This window comes from Hypanus sabinus, chromosome 14 (genome assembly GCF_030144855.1).
Source record: "Hypanus sabinus isolate sHypSab1 chromosome 14, sHypSab1.hap1, whole genome shotgun sequence".
Taxonomy (NCBI): domain Eukaryota; kingdom Metazoa; phylum Chordata; class Chondrichthyes; order Myliobatiformes; family Dasyatidae; genus Hypanus; species Hypanus sabinus.
Window position 1 is genome coordinate 99,227,046 of NC_082719.1, and position 15,162 is coordinate 99,242,207.

General features: G+C 37.8%; 1 protein-coding gene across 15 annotated transcripts in view; it reads left to right on the forward strand.

Annotated features, from left to right (window-relative positions):
- Positions 1 to 15,162, forward strand: part of LOC132405014 (transcription factor 4-like) — a 649,090-nt gene that overhangs the window by 451,654 nt on the left and 182,274 nt on the right. The gene's annotated exons all lie outside the window — the stretch shown is intronic.

Below are 15,162 nucleotides of genomic sequence, written 5' to 3' on the forward strand. Positions count from 1 at the left end.
CCAGACCTCAATCCAATTGGGATTTTATGACTGTTCATCACGATCCTCATGCAATCTGATAGAGCTTGAGCAGTTTTATAAAGAGGAATTAGGAAAAATTGCAGTGCCCAGGTGTGCAAAGCTGATAGAGATGTAACCACAGAGCAAGGCTGTAATTGCTGCCAAAGGTGCATCTACTAAATACTGACTTGGGGGGGGGGGGGCGGGGGCAATCAAATAATTTGAGTTTTATACTTGTCATTTAGATCACTTTGTAGAGATCTGTTTTCATTTTGACACAGAAGGGTCTTTTTCTATTGATCGGTATCAAAAAAAAAGCCAAATTAAATTCACTGTGATTCAGTGTAAAACAATAAAATCAGAAAACTTCCAAAGGGGTTGAATATTTTTCATAGGCTCTGTACCCAAACTTCTTAAATGTTGAAATCAAAGTTGGTGGCACAACTTGTGTTGACAGCTTATTCCACAATTTCGTGATCCTCTGAGTAAAGAAGCTTCCTCTCACGTTCCGGTTAAACATGTCAGATTTCACCTTTAACCCTTGACCTCTGTAGACCCACCCAACCTATATATATACTTCATAATTTTGTACACCTCTATGAAATCTTCCATGAACCTTGTGCATTTATTTAATAATTAATAATAATAAATATAATATTTCATCGACCCTTTGTTCCACCACCTCAAACTTTGTTTTGATAATGATATAGCAAAACAATGTGAGATTAATTTGGTAAATAGGTTTATTATTGTCACATGTACAATGTTGCAGCAAAAATTATATCCATACAGATTATTTCACCATATCGATGTTCTGAGGGCAAAGCAGTAACAGAATGCAGAATGGTGCAACTACAAGGAAAGCTTAGTGCCGGTAGACAGTAAGGTGCACATGTAAGACCACATTGAGGTACATTGAGAGGTTAAGAATCTTGTACTTGTGGTAGCATCCAGTAGTCTTATTACAGAAGCTCTTCTGGTGGTACAATCTTTCACGCCTTTGTATCTTCTGCCCAATGGGAGAGGGGCGATGCGAAAATGCCCGGTGTGGGTCAGATCTTTGATTAGGCTGACGGCTTCACTGAGGCAGTGAGAAGTTTGGACACAGTCCATGGGGGGGGGGGGGGGGGGGAGGCTGGTCTCTGATGAGCTGAGCTGTGTCCACAACACTCTGCAGTTTCTTGTAGTCATGGGCAGAGCAGTTGCCATGCCAAGCTGTGATCTACCCAGTGCATCTATAAAAAATGTTGAGGATCAGAAGGGATATGCCACATCTCTTTAGTTTCCTGAGGAGATTGAGATATTGGTGAGCTTTCTAAGCCATGGCATCTGTGTGGTTGGACCAGGACAGGCACTTGGTAGTGTTCACTACTTTTGAGCTTGACCCTGGATACTAGATATTTGCCTTTTGTTTTATGTTCCTGACTTCTGTAAAAATTCAGTTGCATTTTCCCCATTAGCAACCAACTGACGCATTTTTAAAAATTAACCCGACAATTTACTGTTATGATAATAACTCAGATTAAGCATGAAGATCAGCTTTATTTGTCACGATTATTGAAGCATATAACGAATGGCAATGTTTGCATCAAATCAGCGAGGATGTGCCATTCTTCCGGTGCCAACATAGTATTCCCATAACTCACTGACCCTACATCTTTGGAATGTGTGGTGAAACTGGAGCACTTGGAGAAAACCCACACGGTCACAGAAGAATGTTTAAGCTCCTTCCAAGCAGAGGAAGGAATCAAGCCTTGACCAGTGATCACTGCCTTTGCAATAGTGTTGCACCAACCATGATGCTAACAGCAATTAACTGACAGCCCAAGAAGACTGATTAGCTGATGTATTCCATTGGTACATTTATGTTTATCTGTAAATGGGAAATAATAGATATATTTAATAATGTGGTTAACATGGTGACACTTGGCAGACTGCACCCAGCACATCCTTGGAGTGTATTGATTGTTGACATAAATGGCATAGTTCACTGTAAGTTTTGATACACATGTGTCAGGTATAATACATAATGTCTCTAATCTCCCCATTAACAGCGATTAACTGAAAGCCTAAAAATTTCTGATTAGCTGATGTATTCTGTTGTATATTTGGCATGTTTGTGTCTTTTTAAATGGAAAGTAATTGATTTATTTGATGGAATGGTAAATAATAATTTTGTCCCTGAAATACCATAGAAACAGCTGAGGTGGAAAGGAAAAAATGTTTGATGCAAGTCCACAAGTTATCATTTGAAAAGCTTAATATTTTGCAGAAGGGACATGAAATGTATTTATTAACTATACATTTATTAGACTTTTTGCATTGCCAGGATCACTTTTAAATCCCGGGCATATTCATCATCTTTTTACATCTCACTTTTGGTGAAAGCTTCTTGGTAGAACACTGAGTTTGTTTCTGAATTTTGGTTCTGTTACGTTCAGTGTTCCACAGAAAACACATGTCAAATCAGTGAAGAGATTTGGAGGGACCTAATTAAAAATTTTCAAGATTATGAAAGAGATTAGCAAGGTTAATTAGGCAACTTGTTCAGTTTCATCAAGGGTTCGAATACCAGAGGGAATAAGTTCAAAAAGTAGGAAATTAAGAGCAAAGAGTAGAGCCGTGCATAACTTTTCTACATTAAAAGTTAGACGTGTGGATTGAGTTACCAGGACACCAGATGTTGTTGAGTTACCAGGACGCCAGATGTTGTTGGAAGAGAAAGGACTGAAAGATGTCTAGATGCTCGGATTAATTTACAAGGGTCTCTGAACAGTTGTTTTCCCAATTTTACACATTCTTGAGCTTTTTTTGTGTGTGTTTTTTTTCCAAAAGGGAGATGGCTGTTTGTCGCGCAATTACATTGAAAAACTCTGCCCTGAGTTTCATTTTTGGTTGCACTGGTTTCAACAGCTTCATTCAACTGAAATCAAGTGCAAAAATAGATTAACTTCTAAGTACAGATCATGTTTAGCGTCACTCAAATTTCAGCTGTCTTGCAGTGTTTTTGAGAAGTGTTGTGCTATTAAGTGTATGTGAGCATGATAAGGGACTAGATAAATTCAAGTTTATTTTATTTTTGTTACGTTATCACTCAACACAAAATGAACACACACACACACACACACACACTCCATTTAACTTCACATGTACATTGGTTTGTGTTTGGACTTTAACCTCTAAGTTTATTTTTATATAATTCTTTATTCTGTGGAATGTTGTTGCATTTTGCTGCATGTCACGCCAACACACCACAGCAAATTCCTAACACATGTAAATGTATATGGTGAATAACATTGATCCTTTCCATATTTGGGACAGAATCTTAGTACAACTGCTAGATGATGGTATGCCATGAATGTAAAATTCATTGGAATAGTTTTACTTTGACCTGTTTGATTAACTAATTTTCCTTATGTTAATTGTTACAATAGGAAATTGAAGAAGGTTAAAATGATTTCAAAATATATTCTTTGCTATTTTAAATGTAAAGTGAAGTTCAGTGATACCTTGAATACAAAATTGATTTTATTCCACCTTATAGAGAGGGTGCTGAGGAGATTTACTAGGACCCTGCTTGGATTAGAGAGTATATCTTATGTCCAGTCAGCATCCTGGTAGATCTCCTCTGCACCCTCTCTATAGGTTCTGCAGATTGTTTTATCACTTGATTCCCCAAAGGCTTCTCACCTTCTGAAATTTCAAAGTAAATTCATTATCAAAGTACCCGTAGAGTAGAGCACCTTATACCACCCTCAGATTCATTCTCTTGAGGGCATATCCAGTATGTCCAAAGCCATAATAGGATCAGTGAAAGAGCATATCCAATATGACAGATAAACAAGCAATGAGTGATGTGAAAGGTGCAAGAGTACACTCTCCACTTGGAGTGCAGCTCTCAGCATCCCTCAACAATGTAGACTTCATCCAGGGTAAAGCAGCCAATTGGATCAGTTATCAAACTACTACATGAAATATTCTGTCTTTTAACTTTATGCCCCATCATATTCGTCCTTTCTGTCCTGGGAAAAAGTCTCTGGCTATTCACTTGATCTGTGCCTCTTATCTTTTACACTTCTATCAAGTCTCTTCCCATCCTCCTTGGCTCTGAAGAGAAAAGCCCTAGTTCGTACATACAGCAAGCTAGCGGCGTGTGGTGTCTTGTGAAGTTTTGTTGGAATGCACCGCCCAAATCACTGATCTATTTGGACCAACAATCCAAATTCAACCAGCACTGTTCCCTAGAACACTACAGCACAGGGACACTACAGCACAGGGACAGGGACAGGTCTTCAGTACATCTAGTTTGTGCTAACCAGTAATCTGCCAATTCCTATCGTCCATTCCTTCATAATAAATACTGTATCTTCCATCCAGAACACCTGAGCATTTTTTACTTCTTTCTATAACCTGAGAACGAATAATTCATTGGCTTTTGCAGGAATTTGTAACATCTTATGAGTAAAAGTTAGTATTTTCATTATTAAAATCATAAGATCATAAGATATAGGAGCAGAAGTAGGTCGTTTGACCCATTGAGTCTGATGATTGATTATCCCTCTCAACATCATTCTTCTGGTAACCTTTAACATCCTTACTAAACAAGAACCTAACCACTGCTTTAAACTATCAACCACTGTTTTAAATATAATTCGAGTTTAGTTATTGTACAACTATACATGAAGATAGCCAAATGACAGCCACTAGTACAGCTAGGGCCAAGGTGAAAATCACAGTATCACTGGTCAAACAAGGCACATATAGAACATTTCAGATAGCAGTAAACATACAGTCACACTACACACACACACACACACACACACACACACACACACACACACACACACACACACACAGTCCCCCCCCCCCACCCCCCGTCCATCCATCAATCCAATGACTTGGCATTCACAGCCATCTGTCGCAATGAATTCCACAGATTCTCCACTTTCTGGCTAAAGAAATTCCTTTTTCATTTCTGTTCTAAAGGGACATCCGTCGACTCTGAGCCTCTGTCCTCTGGTCCTAGACTCCCCCATTACAGGAAACATCCTCTCCCCATCCACTCTATCTTGGCTTTTCAATATTCATTAAGTTTCAAGAAGATCCACTTCATTCTTCTAAATGTTTTAAAAAATTTCTCCTTTATTTTCCCTCCAGATCCACGAAGATCACAACCTGGTAGTTAAATTATTTAATATGTTTAAAAAAACCTAATATTTTCGTGCAGGTTCTTAACTATCTGGTGACTTACCCATAACACATTGCAGAATAAAATGCTGATCTGCCCAGGCAATGCAAATCTGCAGGATTATTTGTTATGCACTGGTATGATGATGGATGCATGTCAAATTTCCAAGGCAGGCTGAGGAAAGTCTTCCCATCCCTGCTGAAAATGTATGTAGTGTGACAGTTGGGTGAAGATGCCCCACACTTCAATAGCCTGGTGACAAACTCTGTCTTGGCTAAGATGGAACACTGGAGGCCTGCCAGCGCCTGTGGAGACACACTGAATCTTCTGTTGCTCTATCTCAGAGCAAGGGGAGAATAACTGTAGAAGACAAGAAAAATATAAAGAATGTTCTTACTGCGCAGTTTCCACTTTTCAATCATTTCTCTCAATAATACTTTCATTGAGTGGAAAAATTGTGGAAATTGATTGGGAGTCTGCTGAAATTTTTTATTAAACTTTTGGAGTTTATTCTTTTAAGTGCCACACCCTCTAATCATTCCTGTTTGAGCTGATCATGCATCATATATTTTGGCATATCCACAACAGGTTACAAAATATTAACATTTTGTTCATCAGTGAGGAAGTTTATTCTGAATGATTAATTGTGTCCTGTAGGTCTGTGATGCAAGTTTAATTTTTGGTGATTTAATTATATTATTCCGGATCTCTGTGATGATTAAAATAATTTGCAAATTGTAACTCTGGTAGCTTTGATTTGTTATTTAATTCTACGTGCTTTTATGTTAGTAGAACAAGTCTGGTAATCCACTCCAAAGATTTCTTTTGCAGAGATGTTATCATTTATGCTTTCAGCTTTTCTGTTCAGAATGTCATGTATGTGTTGTGAATGTGTACTAGTTTTGCAGTTTACAGTAAGTCCAATGTTTAGGTGACACGGTAGCGTAGCAGTTAGCCTGACAGTATTGCAGGATGGAGTTCAATTTCATTGTCATCTGTAAGAAGATTTTATGTTCTCTCTGTGACGAGTGTTTTCTCCAAGAGCTCCAGTTTCCACCTACATTCCAAAGCCATACGGATTAGACCATAAAACCATACGATATAGGAGCAGAATTAGGCCATTTGGCCCACCAAGTCTGCTCTGCCATTTTATCATTGCAGATCTATTTTCCCTTTCAGCCCATATCCCTTCATGTCCTATCTAATCAAGAACCTATCAAACTCTACCGTAAATATATCCAGTGACTTGACCTCCACAGCCATCTGTGGCATTGATTTCCACAGATTTACAATCTTCTGGCTAAAGAAATCCCTGCTCAACTCCATTCCGAAAGGACACCCCTCTACTCTCGGGTTGTGACCTCTGGTCTTAAATTCTCCCACCATAGGAAACATCCTTTCCACATCCACTCACTCTAGGCGTTTTAACATTCATTGGGTCTAAATGAGGTCATTCCTCATTCTTCTGAATTCTTCATATGACTGGCCTTTCGACCCTGGATTAGTAGGGTAATTGCCCTGTGATTAGGCTGGGGTTAAATTAGGAAACTGCTGGATGACACTGCTCGAAGGGCCGGAAGGACCCCTCCTGCACTGCCTCTCTAAGAATAGTGAATAAATATACAAGCAAGTAAAAACGGGAAATGTAGTACGACATGTGAAACGCTGGAAATGTTCAACAAATCAGTCAGCAACTGAAAGGAAAAACTGAGTTAAGGTTTTTGGTTTCTGATAAATGTACCGCATAGTCTTTCATCTTTTTATTGCAACACTTGCATCTTTGCAGTACAGTTGGTGATGTAAATTAGAACATAAAGCAGTACAGCACAGGAACAGTCCCTTCAGCTCACAGTGTAGTGCTGAATCCAATTAAGTTAGTGATCAAGTGGCCAACTAATTCTGCTGCTGACACAATGTCCATATCCCTCCATTGTCCTCGCATTCATGTGCCTATTTTAAAAGTCCCTCATGTATGTTCCTCTACCGTCACCTCATTCAGCACTCTCGGTGTGAAGAACTTGCCCCCACATCTCCTGTGAAATTACGCCCTCTCACCATAAACACATATAAGTACATACCCTCTGGTATTAGAGTTGATATTGTTTAATGTTAACTTTTTAGTATTTCCCAAAACATTCTACATTTATTTTTCACTTGTTTTCCAAATTGTCTTCTTACCTGAAACATCGATTCCTTATTCCTGTCCGTGGATGCTGCCTGACCTGCTGAGTTCCTCCGGCATTTTGTGCGTGTTGCTCAAGGATTTCCAGCATCTGCAGAGACTCTTGTGTTTATAATCCATTCACTTTTGCTTTTGTTGTTTGCAAGATTGGAGGCAGTGAAGATTTCGTTAACTTGCTCAGATTTTATTATTTTGTTACTTACGTAGCATTTAGTGACCAGATAATAATTGTTTTATAATCCTTTTGCCCATTTTTGTATACATTTTCAAATCAGTCATAAAATGTTACCAGAACAAGATGTGACTTATTTTCTGGAAATGGTGAATTCATTTGCCTCTTTTTAATAGGTCTTCGTTTGAAGTCCCATTTGGTAACACAGTTCATTCTTGTAGGAAAATAGCAAATAAATGCCAAGTTCATCTAAAGTTATTGGAGACAAAATCCATTTGCGATAATACCGCAGATCGTCTGAATTGAGGCATTTAATGGTGTTTCTTTCACTCAATGTTCAAACAGCGTCATCTTGAAACAGGCACATTGACTCCAAATGTGAAATTTGTGAGATTTTTATATTTACTTACACTTCGAGCTTTCTCAGTGAACCTCAAATTTTATTACTACCTTACCCTGTTGTAACCATATAATAGTTCTTAAATTTATATCAAAATAGTTCCCTAAGTTTATCTTTATGCCTTAATCATATTCTTAAGACATCCCCTTTTCATCTGTCACAACAAAATTATTTTTTTTTAAAAAGAAAGAATGGTTGGGTTTGTAGAATGAATATTTTTCCTGCGAGCTAGATCCTGAAATCTTGAATTTATCAGCATGCAAATTTAAAATAAAGTTGAAACAAAAGGAGAAATTCAGTGGGCAAGTAGAGTGGCAGTCATTCCCCACCCTGCAATGAGGCTGCTTATCCCCAAAGTGCAGAGATCTGGCTGAAAAAATATTGATGGAATTTGAAGACTGACAGCTGTTCTTTCTAATGCTTTCAAATTGAGGGTCATTTTCTGGAAGTTTTTAGCGTAATGGTGAAGGAAAAAGAGCATATTTATTTCTGAAAACAGCAAGAGTTTTGTGTAGTTTAGGTCTGGTTTTAGTTTCCCCTGTTAGCTCAGATGGTTGGGTTTATATACTTTTTTTCTCTCTGTTATGTCTGAGAGTGTTCAGCCTTGAAATATGAATTGAAGCCATCAAATTGCTCTTTTTAATGGTATGTTGATTTAATTTTTAAGCTTGATGGGCTAATTTCTACCAAAATGCACAGTAAAATTCACTTTAAAAGCCCATTCGGCTTTGGCAATACGTTGCTGTGTGTGTGCATGCATGTGCAGTTATGAGCCTGCCATCGTTCATTGTGTGCGAGTGGGCTTCTAGCAATGCCAAAGGGTCTACTTAGAAATGTAGTGGATTCAGTTCCCTGGAAAGGTCGTCAAAGATAAACGACACATTTCCTCCCCAATCTGGTGGTACCATGCAGTGGCCCTATTTCTCCCAATGAAAAAAAATATATAGCCAAGAAGATTTTAGAAGCTCAATAGGTGAATGATTAGTGATACTTCTGGCTTTGTTTACTTGGGGGAACATTTTAAAAGTGGTTATATCATCAACAGTGCTGCCCATCACTATTCTGAGGATAATGTTATTTGAAAAGCATTTAACAAGATAGCTATACAGCAATATTTGGATGGCTGACGAGTGAATCAGTTTGAATTTTCAGGAATTTCAGTATGTCACATCACTCTATATGTGAGAACATGCCACCTGACAGGTTGGCTAAATTAAGTATAATGGAGATAAAATTTTCATCGCTATTAATCACAAATACTGAATTACTAATACCTGGAAATAAACATAAAAATATAAGTTTGCACTGATAACTGGAACGGATTATTTTTCTTTCCCGAACCAACTATTTTGGTTTTATTTATTATTGTTTTCTCATTTTGATCAACCATTTTTTTCTTTGAACTTTTTTTAAACTGATTTAGTGAACTGAAATTTTATTGAGAAATCTGCCAGTGGCTTAATAGAGGAAGTTCAGAACAAAAGATAGGTTTTGAAAATGGATTCTGAGCATAGCTATCATTTTCATAAATTGGCTGCTTTTAATTACAACAGCTACATTCATTTTTAAAATTAAATTTAGTTAAACCCAATATGCATGCTAGACATTTTAAAACACCCTTCCCAAAGCCTTGATGTGCTTCAAATTGAAGACTGCAATGCAAAAGTAATTTCAAAGTAGTTTGAATATTTATACTCATCAAAATATGTATTACATACAATTTATACTAAAATATGTTATGTCTCTATAGTATTAATGAGTCAAATTCTTTTTGAATATGAAGCTTGCAAATATTTTATTTCAAGCCAATATTGCAGTTTCAAAGTTCTTTTAGTATTTGCTGTCAGATTTGTGACAGTGTCTTAAGTCCCTTGATCAATTTATACCCTGGTCACATGTTCCTAAGTGTCTGTCTGTTAGTCTATATTTAAACTGTGAAAATTTTTGAAACTTTACATTGAATTAAGTAACTATTAACATATTGTGGCTAAATCTGATATTTTAATTTTGTACCTTGCTTCTCAAGCTTAGAAAGATGTATCGATTCACATTTGCATCTGCTGCTCGGGAGGGGGGGATCAGAGGAAGAAGTATTTGATATCTCCAAGATTAATTAGTGGCAAGGAAAACTATTTATGGTAACATTTAACGTGGAGAAAACCTTTGAAGCTCTGGCACACAATCTTTTCAATTTTCCTTCACATGCACATTGTTTCTTATTAGTATAATTATGTTTTTGATTTCAACAACTCTAAAGTACCTTGATGAATATAAGTTGTTTAGATCAGAAGTTTAGGAAGATTTACAATGTGCAATTTTCTTTTATGATTACTTGAAAGAATATTCTAGATTCTTTAGGCAGGGTGATAATTTTCCAGTATGTGCAACTGAAGTGTAAACTGTTTGCAATTCTGGCAGTATCTTAAATCTGAGTGAGTGTGAGTGAGTGTGTGTGTGTGTGTGTGTGTGTGTGTGTGAGTGTGTGTGTGTGTGTGTGTGTGTGTGTGTGTGTGTGTCTGCTCATCGTGTTACTATGCTTCTGCACTCTTACATTCGTGTTGTGACAAATAAATGGCTTTGAGGGAGAGGGAATTATTTTGCTTCGTTAACAGAATGCTGGTGTGTTCCAGGTTGTTAATTGGCGCAGCATCTCAAGGATTTTTACATCGTCGTGTGGTCCAAAGCATTTTCTCCCATTATTTTGAGCTCTAATTTCCTTTATTGCTAAAATATCCATTGATGTCTTTTAAAGCAACAAGTTACGCAGTTCTGAAAAGTACGCTGAAGGTATGAGTAACTTACTTGAACATTTTAACTACCTTTATTTTCGGAGGGGGGGGAACGTGGATTTCAGCTAAAGAATCACCATAAGGTCTGCATCGCATTTTTAATTTAGTAACTAACATATGAATACATTTGCATATTAATTAGTTGCAGATTAAATCATGCATACATAAGAGCTTCCTTACTGCGTTCAGTGTTTGTCAAAAGCCCCAAGTCTGAAGCTGATGACTGCTGCGTAAAAGATTATTCACTGCTTTTTTAAAAATATATTTTTATACAGACAAAGTATCATTCAGAGATCTTTTTAGATTTTGATTAGTCTTGCAAAAATGACATTTTATACCTGGATGTCCCTTCTGAGCTTAATTTTTTGTGCATCAATTTCCTGTTCATAATCATGTTAAACACCTCCTTAATTGCATAGCATATCACTGTTAACTCTTTAAACACAGACTGCCTTTTGAATAATTTCAAAGTAAATTTTATTATCAAAGTACATATCTGTCACCAAATACCACCCTGAGATTTATTTACTTGTAGGCATTCACAGTAAATACAAAGAAGCCCAATACAATCACTGAAAAATTGGAAAGACAGACGAACCACCAATGTGCAAAAGATAATAACTTATGCAAATACAAAAAAGAAACAACAAAATAATAATAATAAATAAATACTGAGAACATGATTTGTAGAGTCTTTGAAAGTGCGTCCATAGGTTGTAGAATCAGTTCAGAGTTGTGGTGAGTGAAGTTATCCATTTTGGATCAGGAACCTGATGGGTGAGGAGTAATAAATGCTCCTGATTGTGGTGGTGTGGGACCTAAGACTCCTGTACCTCCTTCCCGATGGCAGCAGCGAAAAGAGAGCATGGTCTGGATGGTGGGGGTCCTTGATGATGGATGCTGCTTTTCTGCAACAACGCTCCATGTAGATGTGCTCAGTGGTGGGAGGGCTTTACCTGTGATGGAGGGGCAGACGATGAACACTCCCTCACTATTTTTGCTCTCTTTTTGTGCTACTTATTTACATATCAGTATGTAAAGATATATTTTTTAAATATTTACCAAAAAAATTTCATGACATGCCAGTGATAAATCTGATCCTGATTCAATGTCCTTTGATTTATATCTATAGGAACAAAATTCAAGTTACTAAGTGTTCTGAAATCTTGTGTGCATCTTTGGAAACTGAGCATGAAAAGATGTATATTGTCTATCTAATAATGAGCAAACCATAAGTGGAGCAAGTGAAATCCAGTTAGCTAATCCATGATCCCAAAGCTGCTACATTTTGTATGGATCAGTAAATCGTGCTTCTGTGCGCAGCCTTTGGCACTGATTTCATTGAAAAAGAGTGAAGTTATCTCCATTTTAGATCAGTTGAGTGCCAGCTCTGACCATTGTTCCAAATGCCAAGGATGCACTCCACTACCTGGGAAGATGCTCACCATTGTGGGATGGGGTTTTAAGGGATTATGGCACTTGCGATGACATGATTCTGTGTACTGTACAAAACTATCTGAACATTAGCAAGAAAGTCAAATGCACAGCAATTTTCTGGTTGTCATATTAATCCAGTTTTGGTGCTGGCACTTCATTATTACCAGGGAGGTTGGTGAAGTTCATTATTCTTTGATTGTGGCCTCTTGCACCTTACTAACACACACAAAGTGCTGGAGGACTCAGCAGGTCAGGTGGCATCTATGAAGAGGAATAAACAGTTGACTTTTCTGGCCAAGATCTGGTGACTGGAAATTCTCTCCATAGATTCAAGTGTAATAGAGAACAAAATAATTGTTATCTGTATCCAATGCAGCACAAAAATTCATAATAATAAAAAACACAATATGCATACATAAGGTAGCTTATATACATAGGTTATATGTCTATAACATGACACTAGACAAGATGCTGCCTGGCCTGCTGAACTCCTCCAGCATTTTGTCTGTGTTGCTCCAGATTTCCAGCATCTGCAGAATCTCTTGTGTTCATGATTTCTTGCTCTTTAACTTCCAATGAGATATTCATTTCCTTTTCACTTTATAATTTCACCAAATAATATTTGATTTATCAGAAGGGTTCCTCTACAAATTACAGTGCCTGCCTTTCTTAGTTGTTTCTATTTTATGTTGTTGAAATCATTAATATTTTGACCTCCCCCTCACCCTCCCCTTATTCTAGTTTATTCTCCCTTCCTTTCCAGTCTTGATCTTCCCTCAACCAATAGACTCAATTTCAGCAACTCTTCATCTCGTATTCTCAATATTTGTTGCTTATTTATTTACTATTATTATTTCTTTCTTTTTGTCTTTGCACAGTTTGTTGTCTTCTGCACTCTGGTTGAATGCCCATATTGGGCAGCCAGTCCTTGATTCTGTTATGGTTATTATTCTATAGATCTATTGAGTATGCCTGTAAAAAATGTATCTCAACAACGCACACATAGGTTGATATTTGGTGACATATATGCACATTGATAACATTTTACTTTAAACTTTGAACTTTGAAGGGTGTCGGTCTGAAACATCAAATTTTCATCCAAAGATGCTGCCTGACCTGCTGATTTCCTCCAGCATTTTGTGTGTGTTGCTCTAAATGTTTTAACCTGTCTGGTTCTTGAATACCGGTTTCATTCTCCCTTTCAGTCATATTTATGCTATTAATTTTCTAGTTGTAATATTAATCCAGTGTTGTAGGTGACATTTGATCACCACAAGGGAAGGTTGGTGGAGTTGATTGTGTTACTTTCATATGCACCTGTAACTAGTCAGAAATTGAAACCTTTTGCCAGCTCAACAGCTGTGGGTGAAGAGCAGTCTTCATTGAAAGTGTGAATTCTTCATCATCGCATTTGAGTAATTTCATGGGTCAGATTTGACGGCCTGAAGTCGACAAATGCCAGCCAATTAGTTTATTCAATCATAAGTTCAAGGGATTCTGCAGATGTGGGAAATCCAGAGAAACACAGATAAAATACTGGAGGAACTCAATAGGTCAGGCAGCATCTAAGGTAATGAATAAGCAATCAACGTTTTGGGCCAAGGCACTTCATCAGAACTGGAAAGGAAGGGGATGAGCCAGAATAAGAAGGTGGGGGTGGGCAGGAGTTGGTGAAGCCAGGGGGATGAATTGAGAAACTGGGAGGCGATAGGCGGAAAAGGTAAAGGGCTGGAGAAGAAGGAATCTGATATGAGAGGAGAGTGGACCATGGAAGAAAAGGAAGGAGGAGGGGCACCAGGAGCTGTGAAAGGCAGCTGTGGAGAAGAGAAGAGGTAAGAGAGGGGCAAGAGTAGGGAATTGGAGATGGAAGGGGGATGGGGAAAAATTTAGTTCAATCAGCTGCCAACTTGAAACAAAAAAGTCACTGAGTAACTTTTCCATTAAGAGAATTTCTTTTGAAAATAAAGTGAATATAGGAACTCAAATGAATTGTGAATGCTCTAGACACCTTTAGATTTTAAAATTTCAAGTTGTGCCCTTTTTTAAATTAGATAAAACGTCTGTAATTTGGAAACATAAACCCAAGCTTTTCCTTGATGTGGAAGATCTCCTACATAGTTCCCACATGTTTGTGTTAGACAGCTTTCCTTAGAAACATGGAGTTGAATTTCAGAAGGTTCAGTTGAATGGAAATGGATTGGTTCCCAATGTAGACTTCAGATATGAATTTGCTGAGGCTTTTTAGGGCATAGGTCAAACCACACTTGGAATACGTTGAGCTGTTTTGGGCCCCTTATTTAAGAGATTATGTATTGACATTGGAGAGGGTCCAGCGCAGGTTCACATGAATGAACCTGGGGCTGAAAGAATTAATGTATGAGAAGCACTTGTTCTCACTAGAGTTTGGAAGAATGAGGGGTGGAGCTCATTGAAACCTATAGAGAATTGAAAGACTAAATAGAGAGAATGTGGAAAGGATGCTTCCTACAGTTGGAGAGTCTAGGACCAGAGGGCACAGCCTCCGAATGCAACGACATCCCCTTAGAGCAGAGAGTAAGAGGAATTTCTTTAGCCAGAGGGCAATGAATCTATGGAATTCGTTGCCACAGACAACAGTGAGGACAAGTTATTGGGTATATTTCAAGCGGATGTTGATAGGTTATTGATTAGTAAAAGCCCCTTAATTGCCAAATGGCTTAATTCTGCTCCTATGTCTTATGGTCTATGGATTTTGCAGTATTTAATGGGTAAGGAGAAGAATCAGTGAGCTAGCTGTTCTTTCTCCACCCTGTCCACTTCTGGTAGGTAAACACGTGGATGTGACACTGTGGCCAATGTTCCCTCATAATTTGTAATGACGAATGTGTGCAAAAATCTTATGCTGTGCAGTTTTTTGCTCAGTGACAACATGTGCACACAGAATAATTTTTCCAATAAAAACGCTGTAACACCATAAGACAGGGGAACGGGATTGGACCATTTGGCCCATCAAGC